The sequence below is a fragment of the Atractosteus spatula genome, unplaced genomic scaffold (assembly GCF_055471065.1).
Source record: "Atractosteus spatula isolate fAtrSpa1 unplaced genomic scaffold, fAtrSpa1.hap1 Scaffold_68, whole genome shotgun sequence".
Classification (NCBI taxonomy): Eukaryota; Metazoa; Chordata; class Actinopteri; order Semionotiformes; family Lepisosteidae; genus Atractosteus; species Atractosteus spatula.
This window is the reverse complement of record NW_028296899.1, coordinates 17,211-31,311: the sequence shown is the minus strand read 5'-3', so window position 1 is coordinate 31,311 and position 14,101 is coordinate 17,211. Positions and strand designations below refer to the sequence as shown.

The following is a 14,101-nucleotide window of genomic DNA, read 5'->3' as shown; positions in this document are numbered from 1 at the left end:
ATTGCCATATGTAACCGGTACTGGTACAATGGAATTCTTACTTACAGAAGGTCTCTCGATTGTAAAACAAGTGTAAAAAACAAGACAAAGTGCAAACAGTGCATCAAGACAATGTACAAACAATAGACAATGTGCAAGTAAACATGTAGACATTTCTTTCCAAGGCAGCGGGTACAAGCGATCTCGCGTTTTAAAACCACCAGGAAAAGAAGAAAAGCACTTTTCCGTGCTTGCGCCAGCACACAACGATGTGAGGAGGACACTGTAGTCGGCAGGATTCGAACCTGCGCGGGGAGACCCCAATGGATTTCTAGTCCATCGCCTTAACCACTCGGCCACAACTACAGCGAGCACCGCTGTTGCTGCGTTCTTGCTACAATCTCACATGGATCGCGAGGCGTCGGCGGAAACATTTTTCAAAGTCAGTCTCCATTAAAAAAAAAACCTTTCCAAAATACAAGCCATGCAGACAGACACGCCTCAGAGGACTTAAGGGTGGCTTCATGTGGGAATGATAAAGCCTCCCCGTCCGGACAGGAAAATGGCACTTTGTTAGACACAAAGAAACAATCAACAACAGACAAATGTCCACAAGCATTTAAGAAGCCGCACCATGTTCTTGCTACAATCACACACGGATCGCGAGACGCCGGCGGAAATCTTTTTCAAAGTCGTTCTCCGTTAAAAAAAAAAAACCTTTCCAAAATACAAACCTTGCAGACAGACACGCCTCAGAGGACTTAAGGGTTGCTTCATGTGGGAATGATAAAGTCTCCCCGTCCGGACAGGAAAATGGCACTTTGTTAGACACAAAAAAACAATCAACAACAGACAAATGTCTACAAGCATTTTAGAAGCCGCACTTGAAATAGCTCTTATATTCGTGTTAGACGCAGGAATCGCCTTTTTATTGAAGCTCTTACGAACGCCATGGAAAGCAAAACAAAGCAAAGCAGAGCAGAACAAAACGAACAAAATAAAACCCTCACGTCCTGCACTTGAATATAATGCCGTTACGTGCCGAAGCGGTATTGGACGTCATCCTAGCACTGCAACCCGGAGCGTACGGTATATGGGAACGAGCACACGTCACGAATCGTCTCTAATCACTCCCTGCACTGTAAGGCGCCTTGAAGCGTGCACCCTCAACATTCATCTTTGCGCATCTGTGAAAGGTAAACTCTTGAGCAAACTCTGAACCAGACGCTCAAACTCCAGCTAGGATTAGGGGTCGCATTCCCATGCTACTTGAACACTTTGTTCAAACCAGGCTGTCCGGACATGAGTTGGCGCGCTCCAGATTTTCTTTTTCTTTTTTTTCCCTCGTACTCGAGGGTCATTTTCCTGTTCCACATGCAATTTCAACATCTTCCTTGGGAGATGTCAAGCCAGCAAGCCACTGCTGTGCTTCAGTGGCCGGTGTGGAGTTCAGTGGCCCTGTTGTACACGGAAAGCACATTGAGCTCCTTGGACATGAAAAGTTCCAGTTAAAAGCCATTTGTCATCCTTTCTCTTGGTGTCGATGTTGCTATTGTATGTAAAGGTGGCAACTTGCTCAGCGAGCAGGCGGAGCGCACAGCGAATGCAGATGTGTCTGAGTTGTGTGTCCAAGTGGCTGCAAAAGGACAGAGCTCGTGGCGCGCTGTGGCTTAGTTGGTTAAAGCGCCTGCCTAGTAAACAGGAGATCCCGGGTCCGAATCCCAGCGGTTCCTTTTTTTGGTCTGTCTTCTCGAACAGGACTGGTCATTATGGACAACCGCCTACGGCTAGACTTAATTAAATGCAAGTATTCATTTCCTGTCTTGAACGACTTGTTTTTCTTAGAATGCAACTTGCAAAACATGAAATGCAAACCTTGCTAATCAGCGCTCGCGGCTGGAAAACAAAAAAGAAGTCAGCAATGTTTTTTCTTTAACCTTAACCCTGCTAATGGAGGAGTTAAACGACCGAGTCTACGCAGCTTAAACGGTCCGCACGTCGGGTTCTTAGCTGAAAGGGTGGTAAATCAGGCTCACCCAGTCCTTAATCTTTTAAAGAGGATAAAAAATTGAACCTAGTCGCCACATCACATACATCCTGTTCAATGATAAGAAGGTGACATCTGTCCTCGCTCCAGAGTAAATCACACGTTGAGGGCATTTTTTTTCCACTTTACCGTGAGTCGGGCTCGGCTGCACACAGGCGAGAGCAGAGCAATGAGGTCACGGGGACAGGGGAGTCACACGCTGGCGGTTTGAACACGCGGAAGATCACTGAGGGATCTACAGTATATGGACCCTCTGTGCGCCACCCGTCCAAACTCTGGACTCTGAATCCTGCCATCCGAGTTTAGATCTCGGCGGAACCTGAGCCGCAGTTCCTTCTTAAAACGTAATCTGGTGAGCATTTCTAGAATCGTACTTGTATAGATGCAGCCTTTAATGTGTTGCTAGGTTAAAATTGATGACTTCTTGAACTTCAGTAGGCAATTGCCCTCTTGATTTCGGATTTAATTGCTTTACTACAGGGGTGCTTTTATGATGACAGAGTCATGTTCAGGTACTTTGCTGGATGGAGGAAGCTCATTTCGGACTCTGTGATCTGCTCACCTGGAAAGGTCTGCTGTACTACTACAAGAGAGAAGTAGAGTCTGGAAGAAGGGACAATTTTATGATGCTTTGGAAGAAAGTGTTTTTTTTTTCTTTGAAATCGAAATGAATCAGAATATCAGTGCAAAGGACAAACTCTTGGTTTGGTTTAAAGAGATATGGTTTTAAACAGACACAATGTAGAAAACAGGTGTTTCTCACTTTTGGAAAAGAATGGACCGGGGGTAATGTTTTACTAGTTGCAGTGCTGAGCTCACTGGGTTGCAGTCATGCAGTGTGACACCAGGGCCAGTGGCGCAATGGATAACGCGTCTGACTACGGATCAGGAGATTGTAGGTTCGACTCCTGCCTGGCTCGGGTCACTTTTAAACGCATCAGGCTACTCCCTAAGTAGCCTGTGCTACTTACTGTATGTGGGTGTAATCGTACCCAGTACGAGATTTCCTTCATGTAAATGAACTGCACCTGGGCTCAGTACGGTGCTGAGAGCCCAGCGTTGCTGTTCTAATTAGCACGCACTGCATCGGCTATGAACCCGAACATTTCAATTATTCCGATCAGTAAGTCAACACGTAGTCCACATGAAAGGTAGAAATATTCTCTTGTCTGTCTCTTGTTTGTATATAACTGAATGTCCCTGACAATGTACTGTTAGTTTTAATTGAAGAACGGCATTTGTGTTCAAATATAGCAGACAAGTTTACGTAACTGCTCATGCGACACTCAGTTGTAATTAGTCAAGAAATAAAGTCGAACAACAGCTGAGGGTTTGAATGTGAACGTATCAGATTGCAGCGCCTTTTACTTCCATTGACAAATGGAAGATTCGAAGAGAGATCCTTCAGACCGGCAAGCAAACCCACGGCTTTTTCGGTTTTCTATCTAGGCAACGTTGGTGTCTGCAATAGCATAAATGAAAGCACGATGCAATTTCTGTGGCTACATTTGTTGCACTTCATGCACAGTAAGAGTGTTTCTAACACCAAATAAAAACTCAACAATTAGCGATCACGCCTTCTCCTCAGTTAACCCACTGAAACCCTCGCTGATAAGAGTTCTTTACTGCGTGCTTTACGAGCACCTATCGTGTCGGTTCTCTGAGCTTTATTGATCCGGTTTTCAAAGGCATAAGTAGAGCACCAGACGTGCGAACGCAAAATGTGTGGTTATCTGAAGAATTGATTTCCATGGCAGCGGGTCCAAGCGATTTAGCGTTTTTATAGTACCAGAAAAGGAGAAGCGGCACTTCGCCTCTGCCGCGCAGGCACACTACAACGTGCGGCAGACGCTGTAGACGGCAGGATTTGAACCTGCGCGGGGAGTCCCCACCAGATTTCGAGTCCATCACCTTAACCACTCGGCCACGACTACGGCGAGCTCACCACTGCCGCATTCCTCCTATAATCTAACACGAGTGCGAGGTGGCTGGGGAAACCTTTTCAGAGTCGCTCCCCGTTAAAAAAAAATACCTTTGACAAAATACGTGCCGGCAGACAGACACGCCTCCGAGGGTTTAAGGGTGGCTTCACGTTCAAAGGATAAAGTCTCCCCGTCCTGATGTCAAAATGCAACTTTGGCAGACAGAAAAAACATCAACAAACCACAAATGTGGACAAGGATTTTACAAGCTGCACCACACTGCACTTTGAAAAGCATTTAAATTAGTGTTAGACGCAGGAATTGCCTTTGGTTTACGCGCTTACGAAAGCCCTCAGCTCCTGCAGTTGAATATAATGCCGTTACGTGTCGAAGCAGTAACGTACGTCATCCTACCACTGCAGCACGGGGAATATAGGGAAACGAGCACACACTACGAATCGTCTCAATCACTCTCTAGAGTTGTAAGGCGCATTGAAGGGTGCACCGCCATCATTAATCGTTGCGCCTCTGTGACAGGAAAGCTCTTGAGCAGTCTTTGAAACAGCTCGGATGAAACACTTGATTGCTTCCATGTGCATCTGGAGTTAATTTCTTATTTTCACTTCACGCCGCCCAAAGCATTTCTAAAACAGGAGATTCGCGTTTGGGAATGCGCCCTGCCCTACAAATAAAACAGGTCTACGGGTCTGAAACCTGCTCCACAGAAAACAGTTTTGTTGCGCTTTTGATCAAAGGGAGATTCGTTGTTCTTACTTTTTGATGACATAACACCCAAAGGGGCTTCTTTGGAGTTGGATTCCAACCAGCATCCTAAAGTTTATTGGCGGTATCCTTTACAGTTCTCTGTTCGGTCGACAAGGGACTGAAGTGGGCAGCTTTCCTCACACATACAGTGCAATGTACTGTAGTGTTCCCGTTCACTGAATTCGCAGTTCTGCATCAGACCTCTAACTCGTTTCCTTAGTCTTGGTCAGCTTGAATTTAAGCCACGAACCATCCTTCTACTGTATAAACGTCTAGAGGAATCACAAACTATTTGAGAGGCTATCTCTAAACACCTAGCGCAGTCTCTCGAGAGACTGTCAAAAAACGCTTTCGCCGTTTGTGTTGCAAGTAAGTGAAAACGCGGTCTCAACCCAGAGCCACTTGGCAGCAGCAGCACATAAATACTGTTTGTCACTGCACTACTGATACCGACGTTAGCCTACTATACCATGTTCAGCCACCGCTGGAAAACATACTGCTCTAGTACCGAGGGCCGACTTTGAACAGGCACACGCGTCAGACATGGAGAGCGACGAGAATGGGATTCGAACCCATGCGTGCAGAGCACAATGGATTAGCAGTCCATCGCCTTAACCACTCGGCCACCTCGCCAAGGAAACCAGGCTGTCCGGACATGAGTTGGCGCGCTCCAGATTTTCTTTTTCTTTTTTTTCCCTCGTACTCGAGGGTCATTTTCCTGTTCCACATGCAATTTCAACATCTTCCTTGGGAGATGTCAAGCCAGCAAGCCACTGCTGTGCTTCAGTGGCCGGTGTGGAGTTCAGTGGCCCTGTTGTACACGGAAAGCACATTGAGCTCCTTGGACATGAAAAGTTCCAGTTAAAAGCCATTTGTCATCCTTTCTCTTGGTGTCGATGTTGCTATTGTATGTAAAGGTGGCAACTTGCTCAGCGAGCAGGCGGAGCGCACAGCGAATGCAGATGTGTCTGAGTTGTGTGTCCAAGTGGCTGCAAAAGGACAGCGCTCCTGGTGCACTGTGGCTTAGTTGGTTAAAGCGCCTGCCTAGTAAACAGGAGATCCCGGGTCCGAATCCCAGCGGTTCCTTTTTTTGTTCTGTCTTCTCGAACAGGACTGGTCATTATGGACAACCGCCTACGGCTAGACTTAATTAAATGCAAGTATTCATTTCCTGTCTTGAACGACTTGTTTTTCTTAGAATGCAACTTGCAAAACATGAAATGCAAACCTTGCTAATCAGCGCTCGCGGCTGGAAAACAAAAAAGAAGTCAGCAATGTTTTTTCTTTAACCTTAACCCTGCTAATGGAGGAGTTAAACGACCGAGTCTACGCAGCTTAAACGGTCCGCACGTCGGGTTCTTAGCTGAAAGGGTGGTAAATCAGGCTCACCCAGTCCTTAATCTTTTAAAGAGGATAAAAAATTGAACCTAGTCGCCACATCACATACATCCTGTTCAATGATAAGAAGGTGACATCTGTCCTCGCTCCAGAGTAAATCACACGTTGAGGGCATTTTTTTTCCACTTTACCGTGAGTCGGGCTCGGCTGCACACAGGCGAGAGCAGAGCAATGAGGTCACGGGGACAGGGGAGTCACACGCTGGCGGTTTGAACACGCGGAAGATCACTGAGGGATCTACAGTATATGGACCCTCTGTGCGCCACCCGTCCAAACTCTGGACTCTGAATCCTGCCATCCGAGTTTAGATCTCGGCGGAACCTGAGCCGCAGTTCCTTCTTAAAACGTAATCTGGTGAGCATTTCTAGAATCGTACTTGTATAGATGCAGCCTTTAATGTGTTGCTAGGTTAAAATTGATGACTTCTTGAACTTCAGTAGGCAATTGCCCTCTTGATTTCGGATTTAATTGCTTTACTACAGGGGTGCTTTTATGATGACAGAGTCATGTTCAGGTACTTTGCTGGATGGAGGAAGCTCATTTCGGACTCTGTGATCTGCTCACCTGGAAAGGTCTGCTGTACTACTACAAGAGAGAAGTAGAGTCTGGAAGAAGGGACAATTTTATGATGCTTTGGAAGAAAGTGTTTTTTTTTTCTTTGAAATCGAAATGAATCAGAATATCAGTGCAAAGGACAAACTCTTGGTTTGGTTTAAAGAGATATGGTTTTAAACAGACACAATGTAGAAAACAGGTGTTTCTCACTTTTGGAAAAGAATGGACCGGGGGTAATGTTTTACTAGTTGCAGTGCTGAGCTCACTGGGTTGCAGTCATGCAGTGTGACACCAGGGCCAGTGGCGCAATGGATAACGCGTCTGACTACGGATCAGGAGATTGTAGGTTCGACTCCTGCCTGGCTCGGGTCACTTTTAAACGCATCAGGCTACTCCCTAAGTAGCCTGTGCTACTTACTGTATGTGGGTGTAATCGTACCCAGTACGAGATTTCCTTCATGTAAATGAACTGCACCTGGGCTCAGTACGGTGCTGAGAGCCCAGCGTTGCTGTTCTAATTAGCACGCACTGCATCGGCTATGAACCCGAACATTTCAATTATTCCGATCAGTAAGTCAACACGTAGTCCACATGAAAGGTAGAAATATTCTCTTGTCTGTCTCTTGTTTGTATATAACTGAATGTCCCTGACAATGTACTGTTAGTTTTAATTGAAGAACGGCATTTGTGTTCAAATATAGCAGACAAGTTTACGTAACTGCTCATGCGACACTCAGTTGTAATTAGTCAAGAAATAAAGTCGAACAACAGCTGAGGGTTTGAATGTGAACGTATCAGATTGCAGCGCCTTTTACTTCCATTGACAAATGATAGAGATTCGAAGAGAGATCCTTCAGACTGGCAAGCAAACCCACGGCTTTTTCGGTTTTCTATCTAGGCAACGTTGGTGTCTGCAATAGCATAAATGAAAGCACGATGCAATTTCTGTGGCTACATTTGTTGCACTTCATGCACAGTAAGAGTGTTTCTAACACCAAATAAAAACTCAACAATTAGCGATCACGCCTTCTCCTCAGTTAACCCACTGAAACCCTCGCTGATAAGAATTCTTTACTGCGTGCTTTACGAGCACCTATCTTGTCGGTTCTTTGAGCTTTATTGATCCGATTTTCAAAGGCATAAGTAGAGCACCAGACGTGCGAACGCAAAATGTGTGGTTATCTGAAGAATTGATTTCCATGGCAGCGGGTCCAAGCGATTTAGCGTTTTTATAGTACCAGAAAAGGAGAAGCGGCACTTCGCCTCTGCCGCACAGGCACACTACAACGTGCGGCAGCCGCCGTAGACGGCAGGATTTGAACCTGCGCGGGGAGTCCCCACCAGATTTCGAGTCCATCGCCTTAACCACTCGGCCACGACTACGGTGAGCTTGCCACTGAAGTGGGCAGCTTTCCTCACACATGCAGTGCAATGTACTGTAGTGTTCCCGTTCACTGAATTCGCAGTTCTGCATCAGACCTCTAACTCGTTTCCTAAGTCTTGGTCAGCTTGAATTTAAGCCACGAACCATGCTTCTACTGTATAAACGTCTAGAGGAATCACAAACTATTTGAAAGGCCATGATTCCAGGGGGAACTGACAAAGTCTATCTCTAAACACCTAGCGCAGTCTCTCGAGAGACTGTCAAAAATCTCTTTCTCCATTTGCGTTGCAAGTAAATGGAAACACAGTCTCAACCCAGAGTCACTTGGCAGTAGCGGCACTTAACCACTGTTATTGTCACTGCTTGATACCAACGTTAGCCTACTATACCATGTTCAGCCACCGCTGGAAAACGTACTGCTCTAGTACCACACGTGTCAGACATGGAGAGCGACAAGTGTGTGATTTGAACCCATGCATGCAGAGCACAATGTATCAGTAGTCCATCGCCTTAACCACTCAGCCACGACTACAGCAAACGCTGCTATTGCTGCATTCTTGCTACAATCTCACATGGATCGCGAGACGCCGGCGTAAATCTTTTTCAAAGTCGTTCTCCGTTAAAAAAAAAAACCTTTCCAAAATACAAACCTTGCAGACAGACACGCCTCCGAGGAATTAAGGGTTGCTTCATGTGGGAATGATAAAGTCTCCCCGTCCGGACAGGAAAATGGCACTTTGTTAGACACAAAAAAACAATCAACAACAGACAAATGTCTACAAGCATTTTAGAAGCCGCACTTGAAATAGCTCTTACATTCGTGTTAGACGCAGGAATCGCCTTTTTATTGACGCTCTTACGAACGCCATGGAAAGCAAAACAAAGCAAAACAGAGCAGAACAAAACGAACAAAATAAAACCCTTATGTCCTGCACTTGAATATAATGCCGTTACGTGCCGAAGCGGTATTGGACGTCATCCTAGCACTGCAACCCGGGGCGTACGGTATATGGGAATGAGCACACGTCACGAATCGTCTCTAATCACTCCCTGCACTGTAAGGCGCCTTGAAGCGTGCACCCTCAACATTCATCTTTGCGCATCTGTGAAAGGTAAACTCTTGAGCAAACTCTGAACCAGACGCTCAAACTCCAGCTAGGATTAGGGGTAGCATTCCCACGCTACTTGAACACTTTGTTTACGCTCAGTGCTGGATTTTGGGAACTTTAGGACGAGTGGGACTTTTCTCCTATCTGTCAATTCGTTTTGTTTTGGAGACTCTTGGCTGTCTGTGTTGTATAGTGCAGCGTGAAGAAAACGTTTTCGAAAACTGTGCCGGCTCAAAAGTTGTAAGAAATCCTCTCCAGCTCTTTTAAGTCTCTTCAGTTTTGTCATTTAAAGTGAAACTAGATGTATAACTGGAGCCTCACTTATGCAAATATTGCAAATTTACATAAGTGAGGCTCCAGTTCGACATCTAGTTTCACTTTATATGACAGAAGTACATCAGACTGCACCGGACTGGGGGATCACTTCCGGTTATTTTTACCATCTTAAGCATTTGAAATCCTCCCCTAGGCAGTTGTGACACTTTATCTTGGCTCCACCTAGGACACTCTTCAAACACTTCTCTCTTCTCCCGCAACACTCTCGTCTGTCGGCAGTATGTGGCATCTTTGCATTACCACCAATCTCACCACGGCAAGCAAGCAACGGGTTTTGGCAAGACAGGAGGAGACTGCCTGGCCCGAACGGGGATTGAACCCGCGACCTTGGCGTTATTAGCACCACGCTCTAACCAACTGAGCTAACAGGCCTCGTGCCCACTGTCCTCTCTGTGCTGCAAAAAATGGAATTCAGGGAAGTTTCTTTTGTCCTTCTTTGAATAGAAAGCCCTGCGATTCAGTGTACGGGCTTTCTCGTGCTGTTTAATGGTTCTTGTAAACCAAATCCTACACTGGCCTGAAGTGCCCCCCCATTTCACAGCATTTTTCAGCTGATTTCAAATGTACCTAAAGGAGAAGCATTATTGAAGACCATCAATTACCAAGAGCTTTTGTCAAAGGTTTTGGTGGTCACTTTTAATGACCACAGAGAGCTATGACCTCGGTTTTACATCTCATCCAAAAGACAGCGCCTTTTTACCACACAGCGTCTCCGTCACTATACTGGGGCATTGGGACCCGCACAGACCTCAGGGTGAGCACCCCACCGCTGGCTCCATTAACACCGCTTCAAGCTGTAAGCTTTGCTTTTCCCTGTAGGTCACCCTCATCCGGGTACTGACCTGGCTCACAGCTTCTAAGCTTCAGTGGGTTTTCAGTTGCGAGTTGAAAGGGGATGCAAGTTATGGAGCCGCTCGCTGCAAAAGCCACTGCATTGGCCAGGAATCGAACCCGGGCCTCCCACGTGGCAGGCAAGAATTCTACCACTGAACCACCAATGCACGCTGCAAGCATCTACAAAAAAGACGCTTTTTTACCACTCTGAGCTGGATGTTGGGTCCCAAGGGAACTTCTGGACGAGTGAGAATTTTCTGCTATCAAAATTTGGTTTCGGAGACTTTTGGCAGCCTACAGATGCAGCCATTCAAAATGCGTGGGCGATACCGCATTATTTTGCGGTACGCTGTACGCAGTCTACCGCAAGCTACCGGTAAATACCGCGAGTTACCGTAAATTCTCCTATAATACGACAAGCAAAATAATAGTATCCGGAATTTCCGCAAGGTGGAGCTAATAAAGCTCAACCTCTCATGTTTGAGCTGTGGCCATCAAAGTCTTTAACGAAGATATTACTAATAGTATTAATAATGAATGACCTTGGACAAGCTGTAAGTGTAAACTCAAAGTATTGCCCTGGTCAACATTCTTTTTTTCATTGACCGTCTTTGTAAAAGTAACACCACAGCATTTCGCAATCACGCATTTGTTTCCAATCATGCAAAGTACAGTAATTTTTGAGAATCGATTCACCATGCCTTTCACATGCTCATAAAAGAGATTGATTTAGGAACATAAACATATTACCGTATGAAAACTGTACTGTATACAGTATGTATATGTATATTTAATGTCTTAACTGTGCCCGTTTAAGTATTGAATATTCATATCTGATTTTACCACTGAAGGGAAATCTTAGTAGCTGAGCATAAAAAGAATAGGAGCATACTGCAACGCGTGTGAAGGCCATAAACGATATTAATTTTGGAACATAAACATACAGTATATGGCTGGTCTCGGTACTTTAAAGAAAACATACACGAAACATGGTTTCATTATGACCAGAATCGGTCTTGATATATTTTTAACTTGATTTACAGTATTTGAGAGGTATGTCTTAACACCGATACTACAGTGCTTAAGTACTGCTCACGTATATGTTTCTAGGTTTATATTATGCATTTCATACGGTCAAATTACTTTTGAGCAACTAATAAGAAGCGCGAAACGGTATGCGTTTTAGTTTCGTTTTGTGCTGGGACCCGTGGATTGATTAGAGATATCAAGTACATACAAGTCATTTTTTAAATGTTGTAGTTCGTCTTGAAAAAATGTTACGAGTACATCATCTATCAACAATTACACAGGTTCTGTTTCCATATTGCGGATTTTGGTTACGTAATATTATTTTCTAGATTTCACGTTGTGAATATATGATTTGGGCAAACAGAGCCGCAAAGAAGTACATTATGGGTTGTTGTTGTTTTTTTTGCAGTTTTATCTAGAACAAGCGATGCTTAAACCTTTGTCTGATTCTTGTGAAACTATCCACATGACAGTTACAGGACCTAGGAGTTGACTTCAGTGATGTCACTGATGGGATGTTTCTAAAAATCCATCCTCTGTAAAACGTCTTCTCTAGATATGTATTCGCTAATGAAGTATTCGCTAATGAAGCTGTGTGTTCTGAGCCTGGATCTCTACATTTCTGTATGAACCAGCTTAGAGGGCTAAAGACAGCTTGTGTTTAAATTGAGTGTAAGGCAATTTATGCTTCTAAAGTTATGGTCAGCATTTATTATTGTACTGTGCTGTAAACTTGTTCTGTGCCTAGTCACATTATTTTATAGCGTTTTTATAGTGTTATCAAATCCGGTGGCGCTGTGTGTTAGTTTCCTGACTCCCATGTCACATGGTCTGTGATTGAAACCTGTGAAACCGGTTTAATTCGTCACAGCCAGCACTCCGGCAGAGAGGGGGTTGTACTCGTAAAGTAGAAGCAGGCGAGATTTCCAGCGAAAGACACCTCCCCCCCACCCTCATACGATTCAAATTGTTGTAATGTTTCATAGCCGTTCAGGGACGCCAAATATGTAACGTTGTGGCTCTCTGAAGGCACTAGTTCTGTAGGGTTTGGGCATTTACTGAGACAATTATTAATTGTAGCAGTAAATCACAAAGTTGATTCTTTTGATGGCTTTAGAATCCAACCATGCGATATAACTCAAACAACGCACACGCACAGGTACTAATACACGAGGATACATTTATTAATACATAGAATATGCATGTAAACCTAACAGATCTTATCGAGAGGGTTATCAGAATACAAAAGGTATATATTCAATCAGTTACAAAGAGTTACATATATCAAGAGGACATACGTTCAGTATATCATTCATTAAGACCGTTTCGTAAAGTGAACTTGGTTACAACTTCTACATTAGATACCCAAAACAAGTACATAACTCTTAGGAATTAAATTGATATCAACTGGTTGGGATAACAATTGAATTCTCGAGCTGTAATGCATTGAAGTTGAATACTCATCCCATTTCTGGGGATTCAGATCTCCTGCGGGCACAAAGAAACAGTTGCAGGCTGTTGCTGTCCAATCCGCGCTGTCTGGCTCGGTGCCAGGTTGTGCTGTGCGGCTCGCGACAGTGCGCTGCTGATGCTCACTGACCGGCTAGTTAGTGTTGGTTTTAACTAGCAAAGTTTGTGCACAGGAGAAAAGATGACTGTGGGTCCCAGCAAGTCAGGAAGAGGACCGGTTCGCTCCTGACGAAGAGCTAGTTCTGAATAGTGATTCAGCTGTCCACAGTTCTGACCTGTTCACGAGGCCTGCTGCTGGTTACTCTCTGGCAACCTCCACTCTAGACTCTTAGAACAAAGGAAAGTTCTGGCACTCGGACACACTGGCCGTTCCGTGGTTGTCCGGGCTGAGTCTCAGGATGGTCAGGAGGCGCGCTGCGAGAATGTCCTGCCCTTGGGAGCCTTCTGCTCCTGGGCCGTCCTGCCCTGGAATTCTCCTTTGAATTCCCTTTAGAACAGTCCACAGAATCCTCTCCAGAATCTTACTGAATCTTACTGAATCTCCCCTTCTGAATCTCCAGGCCTTTGTTGCCTGTTTTTACCTGGAGGAACTTCAGCTCGTTGATTGGCTGAAAGTTCCATGGGCATCAGAGTCCCACGTGGGTTACTCAGCCCTACCAGTCCCTGATTGGTTGATCAAGGTGAGATATGAGTCACTTACTCCTGACACTTAGTAATGCAGTCCAGATGTCCAACTGGCACTCCCTAGACAGATAGGCGCCAATGGATGACCATTGATCATGATAGCCAGACTTAGCTAAGTGCATCCCCCTTTGGGAGCTGTCCTAGGAAACCTTAAATCACCCTGCACTAATGGTCTCTCTGTGGCTGCACCACAGAGATGAACAGAGAAATGGGGCCTCATTTGGGAAGCTCAGAAACACTTAATTCTGCCTTATTATTAAGCCTCGCCGCTACATATCCCCCCTTTTTGAAGGTCACGAGGTCCTGAGGCATTGTTGCCTTCAAAACAAAACAGAGTTAAGTGATGTCCCTTGCCATTAGAACATTAATCTTAAATGTCCACATTACTCCTCGAGAATTCATACCAGAACCAGCATTGGATACAAACAGGATGAATAACATCTGGAGTATGTATAAACACGGTAGGAGACATTATCTAAGTCTAGGAATTACACATCAGGAAGCTCACTGTCAATATCTGATACCTCTGTAGTAGATATTTGGGGAGAAGTCACTTCCTTTCTTTTGACATGCTACCTTTGACTCATTC

At 45.0% G+C, this 14,101-nt stretch overlaps 7 non-coding genes across 7 annotated transcripts; 2 read left to right on the top strand and 5 right to left on the bottom strand.

The window, feature by feature from the left end:
* Positions 1 to 263: 263 nt before the first annotated feature.
* trnas-aga (transfer RNA serine (anticodon AGA)) lies at positions 264 to 345 on the bottom strand. The gene has a single exon. It is a non-coding gene; the product is annotated as a tRNA-Ser (tRNA).
* A 2,528-nt stretch (positions 346 to 2,873) lies between these two features.
* On the top strand, positions 2,874 to 2,946 carry trnar-acg (transfer RNA arginine (anticodon ACG)). The gene has a single exon. It is a non-coding gene; the product is annotated as a tRNA-Arg (tRNA).
* A 932-nt stretch (positions 2,947 to 3,878) lies between these two features.
* trnas-cga (transfer RNA serine (anticodon CGA)) lies at positions 3,879 to 3,960 on the bottom strand. Its single transcript has one exon. It is a non-coding gene; the product is annotated as a tRNA-Ser (tRNA).
* Positions 3,961 to 5,264: 1,304 nt separating this feature from the next.
* On the bottom strand, positions 5,265 to 5,346 carry trnas-gcu (transfer RNA serine (anticodon GCU)). Its single transcript has one exon. It is a non-coding gene; the product is annotated as a tRNA-Ser (tRNA).
* Positions 5,347 to 6,960: 1,614 nt separating this feature from the next.
* On the top strand, positions 6,961 to 7,033 carry trnar-acg (transfer RNA arginine (anticodon ACG)). The gene has a single exon. It is a non-coding gene; the product is annotated as a tRNA-Arg (tRNA).
* A 934-nt stretch (positions 7,034 to 7,967) lies between these two features.
* trnas-cga (transfer RNA serine (anticodon CGA)) lies at positions 7,968 to 8,049 on the bottom strand. The gene has a single exon. It is a non-coding gene; the product is annotated as a tRNA-Ser (tRNA).
* Positions 8,050 to 9,793: 1,744 nt separating this feature from the next.
* trnai-aau (transfer RNA isoleucine (anticodon AAU)) lies at positions 9,794 to 9,867 on the bottom strand. The gene has a single exon. It is a non-coding gene; the product is annotated as a tRNA-Ile (tRNA).
* Positions 9,868 to 14,101: the final 4,234 nt, after the last annotated feature.